Source organism: Sorex araneus, chromosome 3, assembly GCF_027595985.1.
Source record: "Sorex araneus isolate mSorAra2 chromosome 3, mSorAra2.pri, whole genome shotgun sequence".
Lineage (NCBI taxonomy): Eukaryota > Metazoa > Chordata > Mammalia > Eulipotyphla > Soricidae > Sorex > Sorex araneus.
The window spans coordinates 124,014,735-124,040,335 of record NC_073304.1 but is presented as its reverse complement, the minus strand read 5'-3'; the positions used below and the strand labels follow the sequence as shown (position 1 = coordinate 124,040,335).

At 44.8% G+C, this 25,601-nt stretch overlaps 1 protein-coding gene across 3 annotated transcripts in view; it reads left to right on the top strand.

Moving 5' to 3' along the window:
* The first annotated feature begins 88 nt into the window (after window positions 1-88).
* The window catches only part of RNF24 (ring finger protein 24), an 85,689-nt gene continuing 60,176 nt past the window's right edge, over window positions 89-25,601 (top strand). The window contains exon 1 of one of the 3 annotated variants that reach the window (XM_055130955.1): window positions 89-220. The gene's annotated coding sequence lies outside the window, so the exon portion shown is untranslated. Of the gene's footprint in view, window positions 221-543; window positions 675-14,546; window positions 14,564-25,601 lie in introns of those variants that run through there. The other 2 variants (XM_055130950.1, XM_055130954.1) reach the window with 2 other exon arrangements.

The following is a 25,601-nucleotide window of genomic DNA, read 5'->3' as shown; positions in this document are numbered from 1 at the left end:
GGCTACGGGGCCCGGGCCGAGGTAAATAAGAAGTCAGGCACTGTTCCTGGCACACACTTCTCTCCAAGACCCGCGCCGCCGACGCTGGGTGTTACGAGCCCCAGCGATGCCGACGCTGCCGCAGAAGACACAGATGGAGGAAGGGGGCGGTCTGCCCATCATCAAACCTGCGCTCATCCCTGCGCCCCCGGAGGCTGGCAGGCGGGAGGCGAGGCAGGAGGTGACGGTCCGGGCTGACCCTTGAAGGGGAGAGGGGAATGCTGCCGGGCACGTAGAAACACTCAGGAGACGCAGGAGAGGGGCTCCAGTCGGTGGCACCGGAGGGCGACGGCGGGATGCGGCCAGCCGCGGCGCCAGCCCCCGCGCCTGCGCACTGCCCGCTCTGAAGCCCCGGCGGCCTGGGCGAGGTGGGCGGGGGCTGCCCGGGCATCCGGGTCCCTCACCCCGCCCCCGCCGCATGAATGAGAGGCGCGGCGCCCGCCCCTCCCCCGTCGGGCCCGCCCCTCACCGGGGGCCGCCGCCGCCACCGCCGCGCGCACTCGGCCGCCGCCGCCGCCGCCGTCTCCGCCGCGCTCGGGTCCGACGGACGCTCGCCGCCCGCGCCGCCCCGCCGCTGCCGCCCGGCGCGGACCCTCCCGCTCGCCTGCCGCCGCCGCCGCCCCCGGCGCTCTCGGGTGAGTGGACACGCCAGGGCCGGCGGGGACACGGCGCGGGGGCGCCGCGAGGGGCTGCACGTCCCGGCGGGCGGGCGGCCCCGCGGGCTCGGGGATGCCCCGGAGCGTCCCGGGCCCCGCACAAAGGGCGCCCCGCACGCGCGGCGGAGCGGGGCCGGCGGGGGAGGAGGGGCGCGGGCGCGGGCGCGGGGGGCGCGGCGTGCCGCTGTTTTCCTGCTCCCCCGCCGCTCCTCCCCTTTCTTTGTGGCGGCGGTCTCGTGCCCGAGTGTCACCGGGACCCGCGGCTGGGGGTGGGGGGCTGTCTGCGGGAGACCTCTGCCCTCGATGGACTCGCGGATGGCCACTCCCGCTGGGATGGGGGTGGGGGTCTCTTCTCTCCGGGTCTTGCGAGGCGGTGGGGGGGGGGGTGAGGTGGAGGGTGGGCGTCTGTCCGCACGCAGGCCGGAGCCCCGGGAACCCTCTTTGTTTCTGGAGACTTCGTGGGCAGGGGTGCGCGCGCGGGTCACCCTCCTGGAGGGGGAGTGGAGGAAGGTCCGATCTCTCGGGGGCGGGGTGGGGGGAGGTGTGCAGTGAAAACGGGGTCGGGGTGGAAGGGTGCGGGGAGCCGCACGCACGCATCCCGTCCTCGGACCGTCGCCCCGGTGCTGGCTGCAGACACCAAACAAAAACAGATGGTGTTTGTGTCTGCGGGTAAAGCCGCGGGTCGCGCCCGGCCACGGGGCAGCCGCCGCCGCCGTGGGTCTGTCCGGAAAACTTTGCAGCCGCCCGGGGTTCCGTGCGTGGCAGCGCGCTGAGCGGCGCGCGGCGGGGAGGACCCGGCTGTCGGGGTTCGGGGCATCCGGCGATCGTGGGCGCGTCCCCCACCCCGTCCGTCCGTCCGTCCGTGCCCGGCTGTAGGACTCCGCTGATGGACCCAGGGCAAGCGGGAAGGTTCTGTTTCTTGCCCGCTCCCCGCCTTGCTGAGAAAGTGGTCCAGCCTCTCTGCGTTCCTAAGAAGGTGGTCCAGCAGGTTCTGTCCACCTTTTCACTGGGTTGGGCTTTTTTTTACCCCCCTCCCTTGTTCTTAGTGCCTTGGCAAAGGGCTTTATTGCTTATTACCCTGGCATGCGCCTTTGCTTTGATCTCAGTTTTTCCAGGGTTCTGTTGTCAGGTCGTGCTACCCAGCTCAATGGCTCCTCTTACAGGACTACTGGAAAACAGAACACCTTTTATCCGTGCCCTGTCCCAGAGAGGCAGCCCTGCAGGTGCCCGCACACGGGCTCTGTCCACTGACTGCAGGACTCCTGCATGGATAGTGACCGGGAGTGAGAGCGGCCTCGGAGCCATTCAACCGGGCGGTTGCACCCGCCTTAGAGTATTAGTTGCCTTTTTTTTTTTTGACCTTATGATCTTTTCCAAACTAGATTTCATCCCTCTTAGATGACGTTACTTAAGCTACATTTTCAGTTTCTTTTTGACCCTTAGTTTGCAGAGTGATGGGAAACTGGTTGAACTCAGCTATAAGAAACGCTCTCAAAATATATTTTTGCTCTGATCTTTTGAGTCAAATAAACCCTCGTAGAAAAACTAAGAGAAGCTTATTGAATGACACAATAATTTAATTGGTTCCGTTTTCTTTAAGATGCTCTTTGAAAGTCTTAATTGCATCTGTCTTAATTCCTGATAATTTTCAGTGCAAAATGAAATCTAAACTAAACAGTCATGCACAGCATCTGTGATATTCCCTCTGTTGAAAACATTTGCTTTTAATTTTAATTTGAAGGGGAAATTTTCCATTGGTTGGATTGGACACATTATTGTTGGTAAAATTCTTTTTTTTTTTTTTGTAAAATTCTTTATGTTACCATGGCCAAACTTTTTTTTAAAAAAAAAGAAAGAAATTTTGGGGCCGGAGCGATAGCACAGCGGGTAGGGCGTTTGCCTTGCACGCGGCTGACCCGGGTTCGATCCCCGGCATCCCATATGGTCCCCCAAGCGCTGCCAGGAGTAATTCCTGAGTGCAAAGCCAGGAGTAACCCCTGAGCATCGCTGGGTGTGACCCAAAAAAAGCAAAAAAAAAAAAAAAAGAAATTTAGTAAGTCATTTTTTAATTTAGGGATGTTTTGGCTTTATAATATAGCTTTTAAGTAAAAATATAAATTAATAAAATTACCACAAAATAAATTAACTTGGAAATATCTTTGTTAATTTCCTTGACCAGGTCACTAATATTGAAACAACCCCAATAATTTGTTTTAATGTGTGTGGTGCCCAGACCAGAACCCAGGGCCACAAACAAGCAAGACAAAGCAGTGCTTTCCTCTGAACTTCATCTCCACCCCATCCCCCCATACGTAAAGATCAGCATAAGATGTGTTTAGGACATACCCTTAAAACAAGCCATAAGGGGAAGTCTTAGATAAACAGAATATTACCAGAATTTTCACTGAAATAGGGTTGCGTGGTACCACAGTATTGTGGAACTTTAATTTTGCAAGAATGACTTAGCTATTGTCTGGAACCTGAAAACACCCTGACCTTGTTATTCAGTATTCTGTAAATCAGAATCTTCACAGACCATTAGTTTGCCATTTCTGGAGTATGGTGATTGAAGAAAGATGCTAAAATAATTTCTCTGATATTAAAGTAGATTAAGTTATAATAAACATTTCTATTTTAATCACTAGAAAATATAATATTGATAGGTTAGTAATGATAGTATCACACATGATGACACTTTTATTACCCAGAATTGGGATATAATACTGCCAATAATATCGGGGGTGGGGAAAGTAGAGTTCCCCCCTCCTTGAACATTCTGTCAATAATTGTTTTCTCTTTCGAGAAACAACTTATTCTAAAATCAGGACTAAACTAATACAGTGCATTGGCTTGAGTCCTTTGAAACTCACCTTTTAGATTGGAGAGTCATCAAAACCTAGCAGTTTCTTACGGCTCAGCTACTTTTAATGTTTCACTTCTTTCTACTTACCTGCATAGATTTTAACATTTATATGGTCTTTCTTGATTTTCCACCCTGGGTGTTATCTATAAGCATATGTTTTAGATGTTGGGAACTGAGCTGTCCTCAACCGACCTTCCATCCCTCACTTATGCCTCTGTGTGTATACTTACTATCTTACCCACTCACCCCTCTGCATGTATACACACCCACACCATCTTATCTATTCACACCTGTGTGTATACACACAACATCTCTTCTAATCCTGCCTATGTAGTGTATACACCATCTCTTCCAACTAATCATACATAGGTGTGCGTGTACACCATCTCATCCGCTCACACCCATGTGTGTACATGCACCATCTCATCCCCTCACACCTTTGAGTGTATATACACCCATCAACACAACTCCGTGGGGAATGGGGTCTGTTACCTCTTCTTGAGCCTATGCATTCTATGAATGCACTACAGAGCTTCATTCTGATCAAAAGCATGAAACCGGTGATCGAAGTTTGGGGGATAAAATTTTTGTTGAAATTATAAGCTAATGCCAGCGAGAGTTTTATCAACCAGTAGATTGCCACTGGAACATAGAGTTTATATAGGTTACCTGTGCATTCTTAAAAATTTGTCTTAGGAAGGGACAGAACCACTCATGACAAAAAGGAAGCAAACTCAAGTTTTATGATTAAATACTTCATGACTAAGTATGACAAATATGTGCAAAATTTTCTGGATGAGATGGATACAAATGGAGTTTCATAGACCATGGCCTTCCTGGACATTGTTTAACTATGGATACTGTCTAATACATTTTTGTATGATCTGGTTTTGGCTTTGGAGCCACATTCGGAGGTGCTCAGGCTTACTCCAACTGGTTCTGTGCTCAGGGATCACTCCTGGTGGTTCTTAGGGGATCCTGTTTGGTGCATAGCATCAAACTCCAGTCGGCTGCGTTGAAGGCAGAAGCAGCTTACCTGCTCTACTATCTGTGAAGCCCCATCTAATAGTTTGCATTACCATGTTTTTTTTTTCTGTTTACAACTGCTATATCCCACATAGAACTTCTTCATGCATACACTGAGTATTGCTAAAGTGACTGAGTATTGCTAAAGATTTCTGACCAGAGTCTGAAATAAGGTGTCTGGAGAGATAGTACGGGGCTTAAGACTCTTGCCTTGCATACTGCTGACGCTGGTTCTATCCTTGGCACCACATATTGTTCCCTGAGCACTGACTGGGCTTTTTCTCAAGCACAAAGCCAAGAAAACCAAGCCAAACAAAATCTGAGGTGAGCGCTTATCAGTACATAGAGAGCTACCAGATTCCTAGTAAGATCTTTTGGCCTGTAGCTAATAATTCTTCCCCATTCTTTACATTTATTAACACTTGTATACAAATGCAGGCCTCATGCTTTAATGAGAGTTTAGAAATTATCAACTAACCCTGTTTCCCCCTTCGCAAACATAGTAGCCACCTTCTTTAGGATCCGTTAAGAGATCAGCAACCCTCTCCACCATAGTCCTTTTCTAAGTTAACTCAAAGACTTGACTCCTGCATTTGTACAGCCTATATGATTAGAGATTCTCCAAGGCACCATTCATAGCAGTATGCATACGTGCTGTAATACTGCCTATCTTTTAAGTCAAAAGGAAAAAACTATAAAATTTCCCCTGAACTACCCTCCATCCCACTCTGTGTACCTTCATGGTTAAATAGATGTCTAAGACTGGGAATATAGTTAAGTGTTGGAATGTAGACCTGTATGAGGCCCTGGATTTAATCCCACGCACCAAAAAAAAGGAAAGAAAAAAAGCAACTCAAAAGGGAAACCTGCTTTTTCTCCCCACCTCTTCTGTATTGCATATCGCTCTCTGAAATTTTGTTTTGAACTATGCTTTGGTGTCTTACTGGAAGGTTAGCTCCAAGAACAAAAGACCTCATCTCTTCTGATTTTTTGTTGTTGTTATTTGTGGGAGCATACTTTCATGCTCCCCACAAATTTCCTCCTGGTTCCTGGTTCTGTGCTTCAGAATCACACTTGGTAGGCTCAGGGAATTTACAGGGTGCCCAGGCATTGAACCCAGGTCAGCCACGTGCAGGACCAGCGCCAAACCCGCTATACCATTTCTATTTACGCTGTCTCCTTACTATTTAGATTGTGAGTCACAACCCCATACCAGGTCACACAACAATGTGGGAACTGCAAAAAAAAAAAAAAAACCTTAACTAAAAAATTCTTTATAGGGGCTGGAGCGATAGCACAGTGGGCAGGGCGTTTACCTTGCACACGGCCGACCCGGGTTTGATTCCCAGCATCCCATATGGTCCCCTGAGCACCGCCAGGGGTAATTCCTGAGTGCAGAGCCAGGAGTAACCCCTGTGCATTGCCGGGTGTGACCCGAAAAGAAAAAAAATCTTTATAGTTTATTATTAGCAAATGTTTGATTTGTTATCCTATTTTTTGTATCTTAAATGGCCATCGTGTCATCTGAATTTCTCAGATGAAAAGGGGTTGAGAGTTGAGTGTTTAGGAAGCCCTGTCTCCGAAATCGTAACATGTTTCAATGGCCCAAACTGACCATTTTCAGCCAAGTAGGCTAGCTCCTGCCTTTTAAAAAGTTCTAACAAGAAAATCAATTGTTTTGTTTTATTACCCTTTTTTTTTGCCATTTAATTACCATTCACTTAGAGATGAAATAATAGGAAGACTAGTGATTGGATTTCCCCATGTTCATTATTAGATTTCACTATTCCTTAAGTATAATCTCACATTGACAGTGTTACACTGGATTCTGGAGTTAGACTACTTAAAGTTTAATTCTAGCTCCTTCACTTTTTGTCATGTGACCTTGAACAGTTTTTATTTTTACCTTCCTATTTCTTCATCAGCAAGATAGAATTAATAATAGTCCCTACCTTGTATGTTCACTGGGGGGTAAAGTGAGGTAACATTTAAAATGCTAAATTCAGTACTTGACATGGGAATTGATGCAATAAAAATATAATTGTTTGTATAGCTTTCCTGTTTCTGATATTTGATTGACTTAATCACTGATATTTTTGTTTGACATACTTATATCTGCTAGGGCATGTTGGCTATAACTGTGGCTTAGTCTTTTCAGTTTTGCGATTTTTTTTATTCCTCTGTATTCCTCATAGTACTCCTATATGATTAGTAAAGTGATCTACTGTTAACAGATGATTGCCCTGTAGCACTTCCCAGTAGTTTGATAAATCATTTTGGTTACTTAATAAATTTTTTTTATTTGAAGTCAAATTCTGTTCGCTGGTTGTATTTTGGGGTTTTTTGTTTGTTTGTTTTTGGCTTGCCCAGAGGTGAGTTTCCTTCTTCATATTACACATTAAGTTTTCTCCTGGAAATAAAACTCTTAAAAGAACTAAATCATCAACAGTGTTGTTTTGTCTTTTTTAGTAACTGCAAGACACTGCTCTTATTTACTAGCTAGGTGATAAAGTAAATAGATGTAGTAACCCAAAGCCCACCCTGAGGAGAAGGATGGGCTCTCTGGAAATCCTGAGTAGGAAGAGTCATGTTCTAGCAGTGTTAAGGGATCCTTAAGACTTTTCCGCAGGACCAGAAAGATAGTGCAGGGGTTACCTTGACTTGCTCAACGATATGGAACCCCATGCACCGCAAGGACCGCCGGGTGTGACCCCAAAACAAAAATACTTTTGCATGTTAAGTCATGTATTTTAGTTTATTCCCTTCTCTGTCTCAGGTTTTTTTTTTTTTTTTTTTTTTATTTTGAGGTTTTCCTTAATCCTGGGACTAGTTTAGGTTTCCAGATAGATAAACTAAAATTGGAAGAAAATTTTAATTTTAGAAGTTTCTTGAAACAACTGACTTAGCATTTACTCAACCCCCCGTCCTTTCCTTATCTTGATAGGTAATGGGGACTCCTGCAATTATCTGAACATTTCACATCAGCGTGTAGTTGTGGGTAAATTTAGGGTTTAGAAAGAATGCCAGATGGTCTGAAAGGAATTGTGAGCATTCCAGCTAGCGCAGTCCTTTGAAAGCCAGCTGGCTTCTCCCCTTCTGCTCTGAAGGTAAAAACCAGACACGTTGCTTCTAGCCAGCTGGCCCAGAAGTAGCTGGCCACTGGCCTTGCTTTTGGTTGACCATTCCTGGGAAAGCCTGCCTGGGCCCTCCATCTGCTCTAAGGACAGTCAGATACCAGAGTTGCTCTGTGTCTCCATGGTACTCCAGGGATGGCAAGGAAAGGAAAATCACTTTTGGAGTTGCATACAAGTGAACCTCACAGCAAGTTATGAATTGCTCTGGGGAAATGTAATGCAACTTGAACTTCTATGGATTCAGTGCTGTGAAGTGTTTTAGAGTTGTTTACTACTAAAGTAACTCTTGCGAATGCTTTTATATAGTGAGAGTTCTTTTTGTTATCTTCTAAAGTTTTGGTCATTTGGCAAAAGTTTTCATTTTGTCCATGAAACTGACTGCTAAAAATAAGCCCCGGTTTATATAAGTCTGTAGAAAGTTAATTATATGCCTGGCCTTAAAACTCTGTGTCTCCTGTTGTCTATTACTCATAAAAAATGTTTCTTAACTAAAAAGGAAGTTTGTATCAAATGCAGTGCTATCTTGAAATTTTTTATTAAGGCACCATGATCAAATACAATTTTTTAGCAAACCTATAGTCATAATAATTAAATTGCAAACCAAAAATATGTGAATAAGGCACTCTAAGTCTGAGCGTCCAGATCATTTGAATTCTCAATGTCATTAAAGTGACTTTTTTTTGTCAAATAAGAGATTTCATGGGCCTCCTTTGTCTATGTTAAGTTCATCTGAGCAAACAAAAAAAGTTATGATTACCTATATCTATTCTTCTCTTACAGTTCTGAGCATGAGAAACTGTTCTCGGTAGTATAAACTTGAAATGCAGTCTAGCTCTCATATCCAAACAGAATCTTCACCTTTGACTGAAGGATACCCACCTTTGGTAGATAATGAAACCCCGAGGTGTGACTAATACAGCTTACGGGAAATGGGTGGAAAGCGAAATCTAAGGTGTAGGCTTTCGTGTTCTCTCTCCCTCTCCTACTCTCTCTCCCCTCCTTTCATCCCTCCTGGCGATTCTTGACGTGGTTCAACAGGAGGCCTGAAGATGCGGTGCTGCTAAGGCCTTGTGCTGTTGGGGGTCACCTGGACCACCCTAGAAGTACCCAGTAGGTCCCCAGGGTAGTACCTTACAATCCTTGGGGATGGACATTGATCACATTGGTGGCCAAGGGTCAAACTCAGGGTGATTGCATGCTGGCCATGCTCTCTAACTGCTGTAATGTCTCCTGGCCCAATTTTTTTTTTCTTCAGTAAAACAGAAACTGCTGTGCTGCTGCCTCCGCAGCTTCTCCTCCTCACCCTCCTCCTCCTCATCCTTGCAGTGCTCAGGCCTTACTCCTCTCTCCGTGCTTAGGTATCACTCCTGGCGTTGCTCAGGGGATCATATGGGACACCAGGGACTGAACCCAGGCCAGCTGCATACAAGACAAGCGCCTACGTGCTCTACTATTGCTCTGGCCCCTGCAAGGCGTCTTTGGAAATATTAGAAACCTTATGCATGACTATAATTAAATAAATGCTCTTTAAATTTAATTGCCTCTGTAAATCAGTTTTGTGGTAGTAAGACTATATACATATATATTTTTTTAATTATAGAGCAGTATATCAGTAGTTGAGGAAAGTATTATACCAAGAAAATCATCTTTCATAAGCTGGAGAGATAGTACTGCCTTATCCAGCTGACCTGAGTTCAGTCCCTGGAACCATATAAGGTATCCTGAGCACCACCATGAGTGTCTCCTAACCAGGGGTAAACTCTGAACGCTACCAGGCGTGGCCCAAAAGCTCTCCTCCGCCCCCAACAACAAAAAAAATCATCTCTCACATTAGTGATTTATGCGGGAAACTATTTTATTTTTTGCCCCCCACCCCCGGCCTTCCCTCCATTGCTGATGACATGTTGCAGTGTCTGGGGACAAACACTGCTTGTCTGTGGTGCTCACACATGTTTAGCTCTAATGCTAAAAAAATGGGCCTTGCCTTTTTTAGCAGGGTGGGCCAGGGGTCACGCATGTCGTTGCACACATCTCTGCGATGCTCACCTCGGTTTGCCCTCCTTTGGTTGCACTTCCATGATCGTTGGGGTGTGCACTCTTATTGAAACAGACGAGTCATGGTTACGGTGTCTGTGAGGGTTATGTAGCTCTCACAGACGTGCTCACCAGAAGTCACATTTCCTGGCCATAGTTCTCTCACTCTTCTTTTTTGTTTGTTTGTTTACTTGGCTTGGTTTGGGGACCACACCCAGCAATGCTCAGGGATAATTTTGACTCATACTCAGTTGCTCCTGACTGTGCCCCTGGGCCCGTGAGGTGCCGGGGAATCAAGCCAGGCTTCTACCTGGGAAGCAGATGTTCCTGTTTTCTGAGCCTTCCTGACAACCCCCTGGCACTTCAGTTTGTGGCGCTCATCTAGAGTCATACCTCTTTTTGTGGTGCTCACACAGCTCCTGTGGAACACCACGAACCACCTGGCTGCAGCTCTGGATCACTGACAGCACTGCTCCCAGGCGCCGAAAGCAGAGTTGCTAGGACTGTACTCAAGGAAACCGGAGATGGAGCTCGAAATCTTGCCTTTTCGAGGGAGATGCTCTAAGGACCTGTGCTATTTATTCTAGGTCCCCAAAATCCTTTTGTGCTGGTAGATTTCCATGCATAGCTCATTTAACTTCCTTCCAAGGGTTGTTTTTAAATGATAAAAGGTCCAAAATGTAACATGATCAGGTACACAAAGTCAGGCACCAGGTTCAGAAGACAGATCTTCATGTTCCGACCTACTACGAGTCACAGTGAATGTTAACTTTCTCTAGAACACAACTTACTACTATTCAGATGCTACCGCACTGTTAAAAATTTCATGGTGGTGCTCAGGATACCTTATGTGGTTCCAGGGACTGAACTCAGGTCAGTTTGGATAAGGCAGTACTATCTCTCCAGCTTATGAAAGATGATTTTCTTGGTTAAAAATCCAGAAATTTGAGGGGCTGGAGTGATAGTACAGCAGGTGAAGTGCTTGCCATACAGGCGATTCAATACCCAACATCCCATATGGTCCCCTGCACACCACCAGGAATAATATCTGAGTGCAGAGCCAAGAGAAACCTTGACCATTGCCAGGTATCGCCGAAAAACAAACCCAAGACTCCAGAAATCTTAACAGAAAATAACTAGAGATGGGAGACATCTGGGGAGCATTTCTTTTAGCTCTTTTGATTCTCTTGAAGCAACTCTCTATTGCAGGGCTTCCGTAAGCAAGTAGAAGTGACTTGTTCAAGTTAGGTTGGAGCAAAGATGTATAATTTCCCCAGCTTGTTGTAACAAGTTAACACAAAAGCCAGAAATCTGAGACTGATGCCTGCAGAACCAAGACCTGCACTCCCTTCAAAAACTGGGAGAAAATCCTTCCTTGTCCTAGCTTTTGATGACCACACGTATTTCTGGAGTTGTGGCCATGTAACTCCAATTTATGCTCTGTCTTTATCTGGCCTCTCTACCTTCTCTTGTAAAGGTATTGCCATTGGGTTTAGTGTCCACTTGGATAATTCACAATGAACTCAGCCGGGGAGATATCTCAGAGAGTTAGTAGAGCTTGTGAGTCTTGAGCCCGACATAGCCTGGGCCCTGCAGGAATGCCCCTCTTCCCACTCCCAAAAGAACGCAATAGAAAATTATTTTGTCCTGACCTCATCACACCTGCTCACAGACCCTTTTTCCAAATAATATCAACTCACAGATTTCTGGGAACTGTGTCCCTAAATATGTCTTTTTAGGGAACCTCACGCAACCCTTGTACTTGTGAAGTAAGAACTTCCTTGGTCATGAATTTCAGTTCAGCTGTTATGTTACACGGAATCACAGACCAGACAAATATTCAGTAGATCATGATGCAAAATAGGAGATAGGTATTTGGAAGTTTAGAAGACTACAAGACTGAAGTTCAGAGAAAGGTTTAGAGAATCTAAGAAGTTTTCGTGGAGGTTGTATTGCTTGGGACAGATCGTGAAGTACATAGGTAGACTCCTTATCAGATGGAATGTGCAGATAGTAGAAATAGCAAGAACCAAGATAGGGAGGCACCCACGGAAACCATAACAAATGCATTTGACTGAAGTGCAATACTTAAAGAAATACTAGAGCATTTGTGTCAAAAAGTTTGAATCAGTCAGTGGGAGACAAGGCTAGAGAGATAGTACAGTGGGTAGTGTGCTTGCCTTGTACTCGGCCAACCTGGGTTCGATCCGTCGTACACATAGCTTTTCCCCAACCCTGCCAGGAGTGATCCCTGAGCACAGAGCCAGGAGAAAGTCCTGAGTACCACTGGGTGTGGCCCAAACACACACACACACAATCAATGGAAGACTTTGTGTGTTGGTTTGATGATTTTATACTTTGCTTAGAATTGCTTATCCATGACAACCTGTATCACCAAGGTTTCTCACATGGGCCTTCAGAGCTATAATAAAACACTTCGGGGAGGAGGGGAAAACCTCAAAAGAGTTTATTCCTTAAAGGTTAAAAACCATATCTCTGCTAGAAATGAAATCTTATTTTATGCTTTGAAAATATTTATGGAAGATTATTGATTTTCTGTTTGGTTAGCTTTGAGCTACGTGGAAGATAATTTAAAATGGATCTCCAGAGAGCCCTAGTCAGCTCTGTCCAATACTGTGAATGTTGCGTGCTAGAAGTTAACATAGGTTCTTCATATCACCCCTGAAACAGTATTTTCAAATGACAGCCCAAAAAAGTTTATTTTTCTACAATCAGGTTCAAATGGCAGCTCTGTTTTCAGTCACAGTTTTCCTTTTCATTCACTATCCCCAACCATTGAGAACTCAATAATTACAGAAAAACATAACGGTTCCAAGGGAAGAAAATGGACAACTGCATTCTTAAAAGATTTTGTTGTTGAAGTTTTAGGATTTTCTATAAAATTGTTCTTTACTGGGTTTTGAATGAAATGGCCTACTTCAGGAATAAGACAATCTATTATATATAGCCACTTGACCATCAGTCCACTTGAATTGTTATCACAAACACTGTAGCCTCCCAGTGTCTTAAGCCATTTCAGCCCCCAGTTTGTGAACTGGTGCCAGTCTACAGGTATAAAAGAGTTGAAAACCTTCATTACAAGGGATATAAATTTCTTCCTGGTCTAAGGCAGAGAAATCCGGCTTCAAAATGCAGGCAAACTCAACACCTGGTGATAACCAGCTTCCCAGGGCATCAATAGTTACTTTTTGCTGCATTCTCACAGGGCTAAAGGGTTGAGGGAACTACCTGGGTAAAGACAAAAATTGTATTTCTGAGAGCCACACCCTCAACTTCTATTCACCTCCCAATGCCATCAGGTTGGGAATTAAATTTCAGGATATGAATGTGAGATAGGCATTCCAACAGTCGCACTGAACATATGTCAAAAGGGAAAATTGAGGCGAGAACACAAAGAGTTAGCATTCGTGCTTTGCAGACCAGTGGCCCAGGTTTGATTCCTGGCACCACCTGATCTTCCTAGCACTGCCAGGAGTGGACCCTCTCAGCAACAAGCCAGGATTAGCCCCTGAGCACTGCCAGCTGTGACCCCAAGTCCGCCTCCCTCAAAAGAAAAGAAATAATGAATTTTTTCATGTAGTTCTATTTCTAAATATTCATTGTCATATTAATTTTTCATTGATCCCATGTATTTTTCACACACAATTTACCTAATTTTTCACCTAATTTACCGAATCCATGAGGCTTCTCCAATAGGTCAGGTCCTCCCAACTTAAAATTTAATTACAAAGACTATAAAGGGCTGAGGATTGTGGCTCAAAGTTCTGGGTTCCCGCACTGTACACCATCCCCCGTACAACCAGCACAGCTCGGGGGCCACTGCTGGATATGTCCCCAAAACAACACCAAACGAATTAAACGCACTCGTTTCATTTTTTTTCCATGTTTATTTCCTGAAGTATTTGAAAGCAAAATCTAGGAATTTTCTGTTCTCCTTGACATGCTTTCATATATATATCTCTAAAACGTAAGGCTGTCTTACATAGAACCAAAATGTTGTTCTCACACCAAACAAAATTAGTAGTTTCATGGACCAGAGAGATAATGCAGAGGTTAAGATGCTTGTCTTGCGTGCAGACCCCAGTTTGATCCCCGAGCACTGTGAGAGGTTACTTCTGAGTACCACTAGCTGTGGCCCCCAAAACAGACCACAAAATTAATAGTTATTCCTTGGTGTATTCTAATAGCAACACCCTTTAGAGTTGTCTAAATATATCAAGAGTATTTTAGAGATGGTTGGTCCACACTGGGATCAGAAATCCCCAGATCACGTTTAGTCTCCCCCCTACCCCCACCTCTGTTTTACTGTAGAGTAGTTGTTCTTCCTCCATCACTCCCGACCTTTGCGACTCTGTTATGTACTAGTTGCAGGAACCAGATCAGTCCTATGGAAATTCTCACACTCTGCATGTTTCTCTTCTGCTTCATGCTGGTGTCAGTTTGTTGGTCTATTTGTTCCTGGTATTTCCTGCCAATAGAAGTTAGCTCTTAAGGAGGCTTGATTGAAATCAGATTTAAGATTTTTGTAAAACTGTTTCGATGGACTAAATGACTGCAATGATGCTAAAGTTGAATTTAGTACAGTTACTGAAGAGGAAGATCTCTGTCCCAGGAACTAGCCCCTGGTGATCTCATGTGGATGCTCTTTCCATATAGTTCTATCTTTCCTGGAGGAGATCACAAATAAATCATTGGGAGCCAGTATATGACTCACAGTAGAACACATACCTTGTACGCTTGAGGGCCCTGAGTTTGATCCCCAGCACGAGAAGAGGAAAGGGAAGTGGAAGGTAAGCAGAAAAGCATAGAAATAGAAATAGAAATGAACCTTGTTTCCACCTATACCAGCAGAGAAAGTATCTCACACACCGGTGTCTTTGAAATGAAATGTGAGTGTCAGGTATTTCATCCATTGTGGCAAAATTCTGGTTTTATTATATTATCAATATTTAATATGCATTTAATACTCTAAAATATTAACGGTTTATTAATTAGCAGGAACTTTGTAAGAAAGATCTTTTTAAGTCATCAACTGGACTTGTTTGGGTTACCCTGAAGTACATTTTGTATGAGATAGTGAAGTAGTTACTGCGCAATTAAAAAAAATTTGAATCAGAAGAAAAGTACTGAGTTAGTTTCTTGTTTTAATTGATGTTAAAACAAAATTCTAAGTGCAGCAAAATGTGAATGATTGCTTTTCCTTTATTGTTGTTAAGTGTATTTCATTTGCCACCAAATTAAAACGTAGTGATATAGGGAAGCCTTAGAGAGAATGGAGTCAGGCAGTGGATAGGAAAGATGGCTAAATTAGGATTTAAAAAAATCAGAAAATTTTCAGAGTACTTCTGGCCCTGCCCTTGCTGTCTAACAAAGTCATTCTCCCTGGCCTGGGCTTTTCCTGTGGCAGCAAATGTGTGAAAAATGTTTTGACGTTTTTGTGAAAAATTATACAGAAAAAAAATCAAGGTATGTATTATAGAACTGATGCTTCAGTATCTTTAAGAGAAGAAGGATGGGGGCTGGAGTGATAGTACAGCGAGTAGGGTGTTTGCCTTGCACGCAGCCGACCCAGGTTCGATTCCCAGCATCCCTTATGGTCCCTCGAGCACTTCCAGGATTAATTCCTAAGTATATGAGCCAGGAGTAACCCCTATGCATTAGCGGGTGTGGCCCAAAAAGAAAAAAAAAGAGATAGAAGAAAGATGCCCTCATAATTATTCTTTTTAATAAAATATGCTTTGTGGGACACAGAATCCTTTGATCACCGTTTCTCACAATGTCTTGTTTAATTTCATGACTCCACAATTTTTTGTTTGGTTGGTTAGTTTTTGTTTTAGGACCACACCCGGCAATGCTCAGGGGTTACCCCTGGCAGACCTCAGGGGACCAAATGGGATTTAGGGGATTGAACCTATTCAGTTTGGCCACCTTCTAGGCCTTAGCTGCTGTACTGTCTGGCTCTTGTCTTCGCATTCTTATTTAGTTAAATTTTAAAGGACATGATGAGTAAAGGCTTATTTCGGGTGGTTTGGGCCATACCCACAGTGGTGTTGGGGGTCTGTTGGCTCTGTGATCATGAGTTACCCCTGTCAGTCTCAGAATGAGAAAAGGGGCCTTGGGACAGTGACAGAAGGTCATTGATACTAATGATGAGGAAGGTGGAGGAGCACTGTTGGTATAAACAATACAGAGGCCTGGACGTCACATTACCACAGTTTAAATAAGGAAAAGTAAAATCTGTGTGAATGCAGTTTCTCCATTGGCAAACTCTTGTTATGACTACGCTGTTTAAAGGTAGTAATACTACGGCTCTTTTCTGAAAGATGAGATGCCTCGAAAAACCATAAGTAAGATCACTCTGTACTTCTTTTATTAGCATAAAATCTCACTAGCACTAAATTATTTTAATGCTAAAAATACATTTTCATACCTATTGAGTTAAACATGTTTAATGTAAATTTTTAACACCTACTCTGTGCAAATCATTGCCCTCAGTGCTGAGTGTAGGGTTGGTTTCACCAGATGAAGATGAAAAATTATTTTATTTTTCTCAAGAGCCCACTAGAAATTGTGTTTCAGCTGTTTTGTCCTCTCATTTTTAATGCCCATAGGGTTTGGGCCCTACTCTGTAACTTTTGAGGACTCTTTGCTTAAATTCTTTACTTAAATTCTTTGCTTAAATACTTTTTTTTGCCTAAATACTTTGTGAACTAAAAATGGTAGAATTATTAGTTGGATTCAATCTAATTTTTAGAGACCATAAGATTTGTACATTCTCCTTTTGAGCTAGTACCAAAAATAAGGATTTTTAAATTGTTCTTTTAGGAGTATTTCAATAATTTCATTGGATTTACTGTCTTAATTCACACTAACAAGTATTACGGATTATATTTTGATTGCTAATCACATCTTACATCTTTTTATGCCAGAAACTTACTGATTAACTCCACTACTTTTAATGATGCTAAGGTGTGGCTCAACTCTGAATGTATTAGATTTAAGGTTGTAATTTTGATACTTTTTACTGGAGGTATGCATGTGATTTGACTTTAAAAGTTCTGCAGTACTGAAGGGAACTAATTCCTCGTGAGTATATCAATACTGTCTGCAAACTAAGGTAACTCATCAAAAAAGCAGTGAAATTTCTAAAACCTGTTTGGATTTTCTCCAGATTGATTTTTATTCTTTTGAAAAACCTAAGCAACTTATTTATAAGATATTGGGGGGAAAAAATAGTAATGTGGCACTAATACTCAAGGATAGTAAAAACATGGGCCGGGAAAACTGGTCCATGCTTGGAAGCTTGCCACAAGTTGAGGGGGCCAAGGGGAGGCAGTTAGGACAGAGAAGGGACCGCTATGACAATGCTAGTTGGAAATGATCACTCTGGACAAGAACTGAGAGTGGAAGGGGGTGAAGGGATGTTATGGTGAACGTTCGGTACCTTCAGTATTGCAAACCAGAACGCCCAGAAGGGAAACGGGGGACTTGGGTGGTGGGAAATGTGCACTGGTGAAGGGATGGGTGTTGGACCATTGTATGACTGACACCCAATCATGAACAACTTTGTAACTGTGTAACTCATGGTAATTCCATTGAAAAATAAGTAAAACCTAAGCAATTTTTTGGTCTGTTTTGGGGCCACACTTAGTGGTGCTCACAAATTACTCCTGACAGTGCTCCGGGAACCATATGTGGTTCTGGGGATTGGACCCAGCTTGGCAGTGTGCATAGCAAGCACTCTCTCCAGTGTATTATCTTTCTGGCCCTGAGCAGGTTTTTTTTCTGCAAAGTAAATCTACAAGTTGATTTTCATAAAGGCAAAAAAGGTAGTAACATGATTTAGTGAATAGCATGAGCGATTTGAGTAAGTTCTGGCCCTGTTTGTTAACTGCGGTCTTACCTTCATGTGGGTTGATCTTCATGGAATTTATAACTGAATCCTGTCAGGGTTATTGTGACTGTTGCCATGGGTTGTGGGTGCTGACTTGACGTGCCAATTTGACTTGCACTGTAGGAGTAAAAGAATTTGCCTCTAAAAGTAGAGGCAAATAAGAAGCCCTTATTGCTGCATTGAGGGAGAGCAGCAGGTAAGACCGGCGAGAGCCGTCTGCACTGGGCTAGGGGCTGGGGACATTTAGTCCCAGAGCAGAGGGCTGCTGCTGGCACATGGTGTTTATAGAGTTTATTATGATTTATTTATTATTATAAAGTTTATTATGTAGTAGACAGTGGTGGTTTTTTTCCCTCCTGCCCAAGGTAGCAGGGTGTTTCAGGAGAAGCGGGGGGGGGGGGGGGTATTTTCACGAGGGGAGATGTTTTTATGGCAGGGGATGTTTTCCAGGAACCCTTGGTCCCTTGGTCAGCTACTCAGCACAGTTGTGCTCCAGATACTATTTTTGTAGCTCATAAGATTTTCTGCTCTGAGAGGAGACGATTGAAATCTGAGAATGGGGACAATGGTGTGTCTTCTGAAACTGTTTCAAACTGACTTTGGATTGGGGCTACTACCCCTCCCTGTGGCACTGCTGTGTACACTAGGTGGTAGCCATGCAGAAACAGTGGACTTGTAGGTCTAGATTGTTGGTGCACTGAACCATGAGTTGTGGGTTGAGGGCCTGGATTGAGAGGAAGCAGATTTGGTTATCAGATTAAGGAAACAAAGAGCAAATGTCGATGTCACTGCTCACATTGTGGACACTGGGCTTAGGGAGTGTTTGTCCTGGGGCTGGTGAGATAGTACAGTGGGGTAAGGTGCTTGCCGTACACGTGGCTGACCCTGGTTCGATCCCCGGCAGCCTGTATGGTTCGGAACCACGCACCGTCAAGGATCCCTGAGCACAGAGCCAGGAGTAAGCAAGCCCTGAGCACTGCTGGGTGTGGACCCCAAAAGGTTTCCCCATAGAGAATAACTGCAATATTACAATCAAAAGGATTGTCTTGGGGACCACAGATGACGAAATATAAAAAGTCATGGGTATAAAAAGTGCCAAGAAGAAGGAGGATAATAAAAAGAGAAAGAAAGGGTCCTGAGACATTACCTGGCAGTTTTATAAAGTTTTATAAAGCTGGTGTATAGGGGCCAGTGACCAGTTCACATCTATAGCTTGAATGATAGTTGTCGGTGGGTCGACCTGAGGTGGGTTTCGTTTTTGACAGGTGAATCCACAGGGATTCCCTGAAGTCCCTGAAGTTTAATTTCCATGGATGTTGTCAGAAGGACTTGATGTGCACCTGTCAAGATAAAAATGTAAGGGAGTTTTCTCCTTAGAAGGATTTAAAAATCCTTAAAATCTCTTAAAAGAGAAACCAGTCAGTGGGATTTTAAGGTTTGGGGAGGACTTAAAGAGTTACGTGGGTGGAGGAAATGTCTCTTAGTACAAGAACATAAGCGTCTCTAGGAAGATTATGTTTTAAGTCATTGTTTCCTGGGTCTGTAGTTAAATTGTTGTCTGAACGGGCCTGCCATAGAGGAGTTCAAAAGGGTTAAGTTTTAGGGAGGCATTTGGGGGTGATTCTGGCCCTAATTAAAGTGATTAGTGGTGGGACGACCCATGATTGTGGCGTTTCACACATTAGGTGACATGCCTTCTAATTACTTTCTACCTTACCTGAAGACGTACATGCCGTTCGGTGTGGAGATGATACTGGGTTTGTAGGACATCATTAATGGTTTGGGGAATTAGGAGACAACAGAGAGTTCATTCTCTAATTATAAGGAGCATGGCAGTTCAAATCTAGGGGTTATGTGATAGGGCTGTGATTCCTTAGAGGATTTTTCTGTTTTTCTGGGAAAGGCCTCAGTCCACTTTGTGAATGGGTCTGCACAAACCAGGAGGAATTTAAATCCCTTGCAAAGGAGATGGATGCCCAAAATCAAGCGTCCAGTGTTCGTCATGGCATGTGCCCATCACTGAATGGGAGTAGAGCCGGGGCAGTTTTAGTGGCCCTCAGAATTAGTTTTAGTTGACCAGTGAAGACCCTGAAGGCACATCTGGATGACTAGAGAAGCTTGTGACCCCTGTCCAGTTTTGGTCATTTTTCTCCTGATAGCAGGGTTGGATTGCCAGTTAAATACATCACTAGAATAGAGCAGCCCTCAAATGAAACCAGAATTTGTGTTGCTATATTTTCTAAGGGCCTTGGCCAGTGTAGGTAGAAACCAGCCGGTTTTCATTGGGACCCTGAGTCACCTCTCTCATTCTGTTGTGGCTGCAGGTTTACGGATGCCTCATTTCGTGCTGCAATGAGTCGTATGATCATGTGACACCAGCAGCAGCAATCTGGACTGGCAGCTCGCAGGCCCCAGAGGGGCTCACAGTCCGGGGTAGCATCTCCTCGTGCACAGTGGCTGTTTGGCCGCTGGGCTGTCAGTCTGTCAGCAGGACAACTGACCCAGTCCATAATACAGTTTTTCCCAGATGCTAAGGAGCAGCAGGTGATGAGGACAGTGTGTGTCCTACCACGTGGGATCAAAGGCTGTGACCGGGCTTCGGGCTTCTTTGACAAATTGAGAGGGACCCTCTGAGGAGACAGTTTGGACGTGGTCCGTGTTCAGTCAGACCTGGGGAATCAGATGTGAACCCGGACAGTTCTGGTGTCCCCGTTAGCAGCTTTCCAGATGGCATGTGGGGAACTGGACTTTGGGGTAGGAAGGGGCAGGGGATGGATTATGAGCAGGGTCACTTCAGTTGTTCACAGAGGGGAAGCAGTGGCCTCTGAAGGAGACTATCAGAGGGGCAGACAGTGACCTGGAGAAGGGTCCCCAGCAGGGGGGAGGGGTCCCAGATCTTTGTGTGAGAGAGGATGGGGTGGCTGAGTCATTAAAGGGTCTTTTCAGGAGTTCTTCAGGAGGATCAGAAAAATTTTCCAGGTGCATGTGACAGGCTCCGTGGGTTCTGGCTTGGAATCCTGAAACCTCAGCGGTGGAACCTCCGATCACTTTTCTCCACGCTGGCCATAAAGATGGAGTTAGAGAATAGAGTTAGTGGCCAGAGAGCATGAAGGGCTCAAGTTTCTGTTGGGACCAGGCAACACTGCAGACAAAGATTAGGCACTTTCCCTTGAGGTTTTGTGGTTCAAGCTTTGTCCGGTTATTAAGAAAACACCCTGGAGCAGAGTTTCAGGGAATGGAGTTGCTTTCCCTGGTGCCTGCTATGACAGAATGGAAGTAACTGCAGTAGACCTGTGACACTCAGAATCAGGCTTCCTGAGGTCTGGCTTGTCAGCCCACCACAGGAAACCTGTTATCAGTGTCCCTCCTGACAGGCGGTTTAGTGAAACCACCATTGGGTCACAGTGTGTGTTCGATCCCAGTAGCCCCGACCCACACCTGCGGCCTTGCTAAGCAGAGAAACAGCCCGCCTCTGAGCTCGCCTCGGAGAGAAGGTGCTACTGCCCAGTCTTCCCTGGGTGACGGGTCAGGGCTGAGAACACTGGGCCTTCTCAGAGTGGGCCGGGCAGATTCCCCTTTCTGCCTGAAAGCAGGTACCTTCTGACATAAAAACAGCCCCGTTCCACCACTGAACCTCGGCAAGCTGCCAAGGCACCGAATGGCTTCAGCTCCGCAGCTCCTGGACACCTCAGAACTTCACAGCACTTGGCAGCCCGGTAGGATCACAGCACAGCTGTGTAGAGAACCACCAGGCCCAACGAGCCTAAACAATGACTCAGGAGACTCCACTGGCGCAGCAAATCAGCAGACAGTGACTTCGGTCATACCTCTGTGGGATATAACACGGATCACGAGCTGACTCTTATTGACCTAAGTTTCGACTCTCCTGTTTGCCTTTGTGTTGTGACAAACAATCTGAGGTAAATTTGTTTGTGCCTGGTAAGGGGGCAGGCTGGGGTGGTGGATGAGAAACTGGGGACGTTGGTGGAGGGATTCGTGTTGGAACATTCAGTGCCTGAAAAAAAAAACATACTGTATTATGAACAACTTGGTAAACCATGGTGTTATCATAAAAAAAAATTGTTTTAAATTTAAAGTATTTGCATTTTTGACCCGTGGGTCCTACTCATTGCTAGGAGATGCTCGCTGTCTCAGGAGTCTGGGGAGACCCATCTAATAAGAGTACCAGAAAGAAATAAAGGCAGAGGCAGGCCAGGCAGCATGAAACAAATGTGAGTTACCAAGCACACTGCCGCCGGCCCTGGCCCACGGGCCGGGAGTCGGTCCACTAGAAAGTCCCCCACCTTGCTGAGCTGTGATCGACAGAGACTGCGGCCATGCCAGCCCCAGCAAGCAAGAGGAGCTTTGGCCAGAGGCTGAGATTGTTCTTTTTTTTTTTTTTTTTTTTTGCTTTTTTTGGGTCACACCCAGTGATGCCCAGAGGTTGCTCCTGGCTCTGCACTCAGGAATTACTCCTGGCGGTGCTGGGGGACCCTATGGGATGCTGGGAATCGAACCCAGGTTGGCCGTGTGCAAGGCAAACGCCGTCCCCGCTGTGCTGTCACTCCAGCCCCTGAGATTGTTCTTTGACGTCGTTGCCACACAGCTGAGGGGGCTGACATTGGGAAGAGTGAGAGAGGAGTCCCCGGACGGTCATGATTTGTGGGTGCTGGCCAGCGTAGGCACAGAAGAACTTCCCAGAGGCTAAATTGGGCAGGACTGAGGAGAGCGCTCTGTTCCCTCCCCCCGGGAGGGGCGCCTCCCTGCAGGTTTTCTTGTGGCCCATTTTCCTAGTAGACGGTGTTTCCTTTCCTCAGGGCAGGTGTGCAGGCTGTTTCCGGGAACAGGCCGAGAAGGGGGGGTTACGGGAGGGGAGATAGTTTGTCATGGCAGGGGATGTTTTTCAGGAACCGAAGGAGCCTGTGGTCAACGGTTCTGCATAATTGAACTCAAAATATTCTTTTCGTCGACCTCAGCAAGTGTAATTTATCTCCTTTAACAAAGTGCTCTCCTAATAATTGTTTTTGTTAGACAAGGAGTGGGATCAATAGAGAGAGGGCGCAGGAACCAACCATCTTTGCTGGATTTCAGTTCTCTCCTTTCCACAAATAAGAACCCTGTTTTGTGGTCCGCTTAGCCACCTTGCTGCTCCAGCTGGTTAGGAGTTCTGTCCTAGTGGCGATGTGGAGATGTGAAAATCACGGCTACTTTACAGCACTTCATGCTTTAACTCTTTCAGGAGATTCTGGCCATATTATTTCTGATGGTTATCTTTAAGTCACTTACCTTTTCCTCTTTTTTTTTTTGTTTTTTTTTTTTTCTTTTTGGGTCACACCTGGCGATGCACAAGGGTTCCTCCTGGCTCATGCACTCAGGAATTACTCCTGGCGGTGCTCGGGCGGCCCTATGGGATGCTGGGAATCGAACCCTGGTTGACCGTGTGCAAGGCAAACGCCCTACCCTCTGTTCTATCGCTCCAGCCCCAATCCTTTCCTTTAAAAATTAGTTTTATTGAGAAAAATTCCAGAAATTTCACTCATTTAAAGTAAACAGAGCAATGATTTGATATATTCCATAACCCAAATCAAGTTTAAACATTATTATCCCCAATAGACACTCTACTCCTCTAACCCTTACTCTCCAGTTCTTCCACTGCTCCTACCCCATCCCTGCCTAAAACCACTAATCTTTGATATATATGTGTATAAGTGTGTGAGTATATATATGTGATATATATGTAGGTACATAAATATACACGCACACATACACACAACTAAGCACCTGTATATGCCCATTGTGGGATTTTCATATTAACAGAAGCACATGCAATGTGGCCCTTTCTCACTGACTCCTTTTACCTAACATGAGACTTGAAAGTTTATCTGTGATCACTTTTTATTTTGCCGTGCCAGTGATTGAACCCAAGGCCTCACGTATGCAAGGCATGAGCTTTTATCACTGAGGTATCATTGCTAGTCTACTACATTAACTTTTTATTAAGATTCTTAGGACCAGAGAGATCATACAGGAGTTAAAGGCATTTCCCTTGCATGTGGCTGACCCCAGTTTGATCTAAAGCATCAAATAGGGTCCCTGGAGGACCTCAAGAATCGATCACTGAGCATGGGGCCAGAAGTAAATTCTGAGCACTGCCAGGTGTGACCATAAAACAAAAGGAAAAAATAATCTCAAAGTAATACCAGTTTATCCTGTAGGAAGAAGAAATTGTGGCCTTAAAAAAAAAAAAAAGAAGTTTCCTGGGCCCTGACCAATGCCTCAGTCGGCTGAGGGCATGCTTTGCTTACAAGAGGCTCGGGTTTGATCCCTGGCTACGTGGTCCCTGAACACTGCCTGTTGTGGTCCCCAAACAAAAAAAAAAATTAACATTTATTGCAACAGTAAGTACATCACTTTCATGCTAGTGAAATCAGTCTGTAGCAGGCAGTCCAGAAATAGTAGGTACTGGCAGGGATATTGAGGAAGAACCATCATTCGCTGTTGAAGAGAATATAATTCATTTAGCCTCTATGGAAAACAGTATGGAGACTTCGCAGATTAAAAAAAAAAAACTAAAGCTATCATATGATAGCTGCAGGATTATTTACAATAGCTTATATCTGAAAACAAACATAGTGTCCTCAGCAGATGACTAGATAAATATGTGGCATTGATAAAACCATGCCTTGCATGCAAGAGACCTGGCTCTTATCCTTGGCACTAAAAAAGACATGATGTAGACATGAGAATACTGCTCAGACATTAGAAAAAGAAACTTGCCCTGTCTGCTCCAGCATGGGTAGGACGTCTGGGGTGGGTCTTGTAAAATAAGAAGGGTAAAGGACAAATTCTGGAAGTTCTCACTCATATGTGGTAATACAAAGAAATGAAGTTAGAGAGTAGAAAATGAACACGGGGGGAGGGGAGAAAGGGGATATTTTTTAGACTCTGACTTTAGAATTGAATTACTAAGAAGTGGGAGTAGGCTTGAAGGGTTCTGTAGACTGTGGTGGCAAGATTTTGGTGTTTTGGTGTTAGCCTGGTAGCAACATTGTGTCCCTAAATTGTTTTAGCAAAAATAATTATTTTGGGGAACTAGAATCCATGGTGTGATATACCAAATGGTTTAACACAAAATCACTTAGAATAATACTTGCTAGAACATTAGTGCATGAAGTAGGTGGGTTCAACTATGAATAACAATAACAACAATTGATGTAGAGGCCGGAGAGATAGTACAGCAGGGAGGGCGTTTGCCTGGCATGCAGCAAACCCAGCTTCAATCCCCGGCATCCATATCATCTCCCAAGCACCGCCAGGAGTAACTCTTGAGTCTGGAGCCCAGAGTAAGCCCTGAGCATTGCTGAGTGTAACCCAAAAAGAAAGAAAAAAAAACTGATATAAACCGGGGCCAGAGTGATAGTACAGTGGGTGGGTAGGGCACATGCCTTGCACACGGCCGGCCTAAGTCCCCAGCATTCCATACAGTCCCCGAGCACTGCCAGGAGTGAGCACTGAGCACAGAGCCAGGAATAAGACCTGAGGACTTCTGGGTGTGTCCCAGAAACGAAAACAACAATTTGTGTAAACTCAGATTCAAATTTATTTCTCATTCTTTCGCAAGTCAGCGCAGGTCTGGTGTGGAGTTTCATGGTATGAGAGACTATTCCCACTCACTGTTTTCTCCCTTAGCACTCTGCCCTCCTCTTGGACACAAACCGTACTCTCACTGATCAATGCAGTGGCGTCTGCGTTACAATGAGCAGGAAAAGGGTCAAGCAAAAAGGTAGAAGGCACCTTCCTTACTCCACCACGCATGATTCCTGCACACTCAGTGTGCATCCATTCTGCCAGCCAGAACTGAGATATGTGTTCTTGTATAGAATAAGGAAAGCTGAAAGCATAGCAATGTGCCCACCTAAAAATTCTAGTCAGAG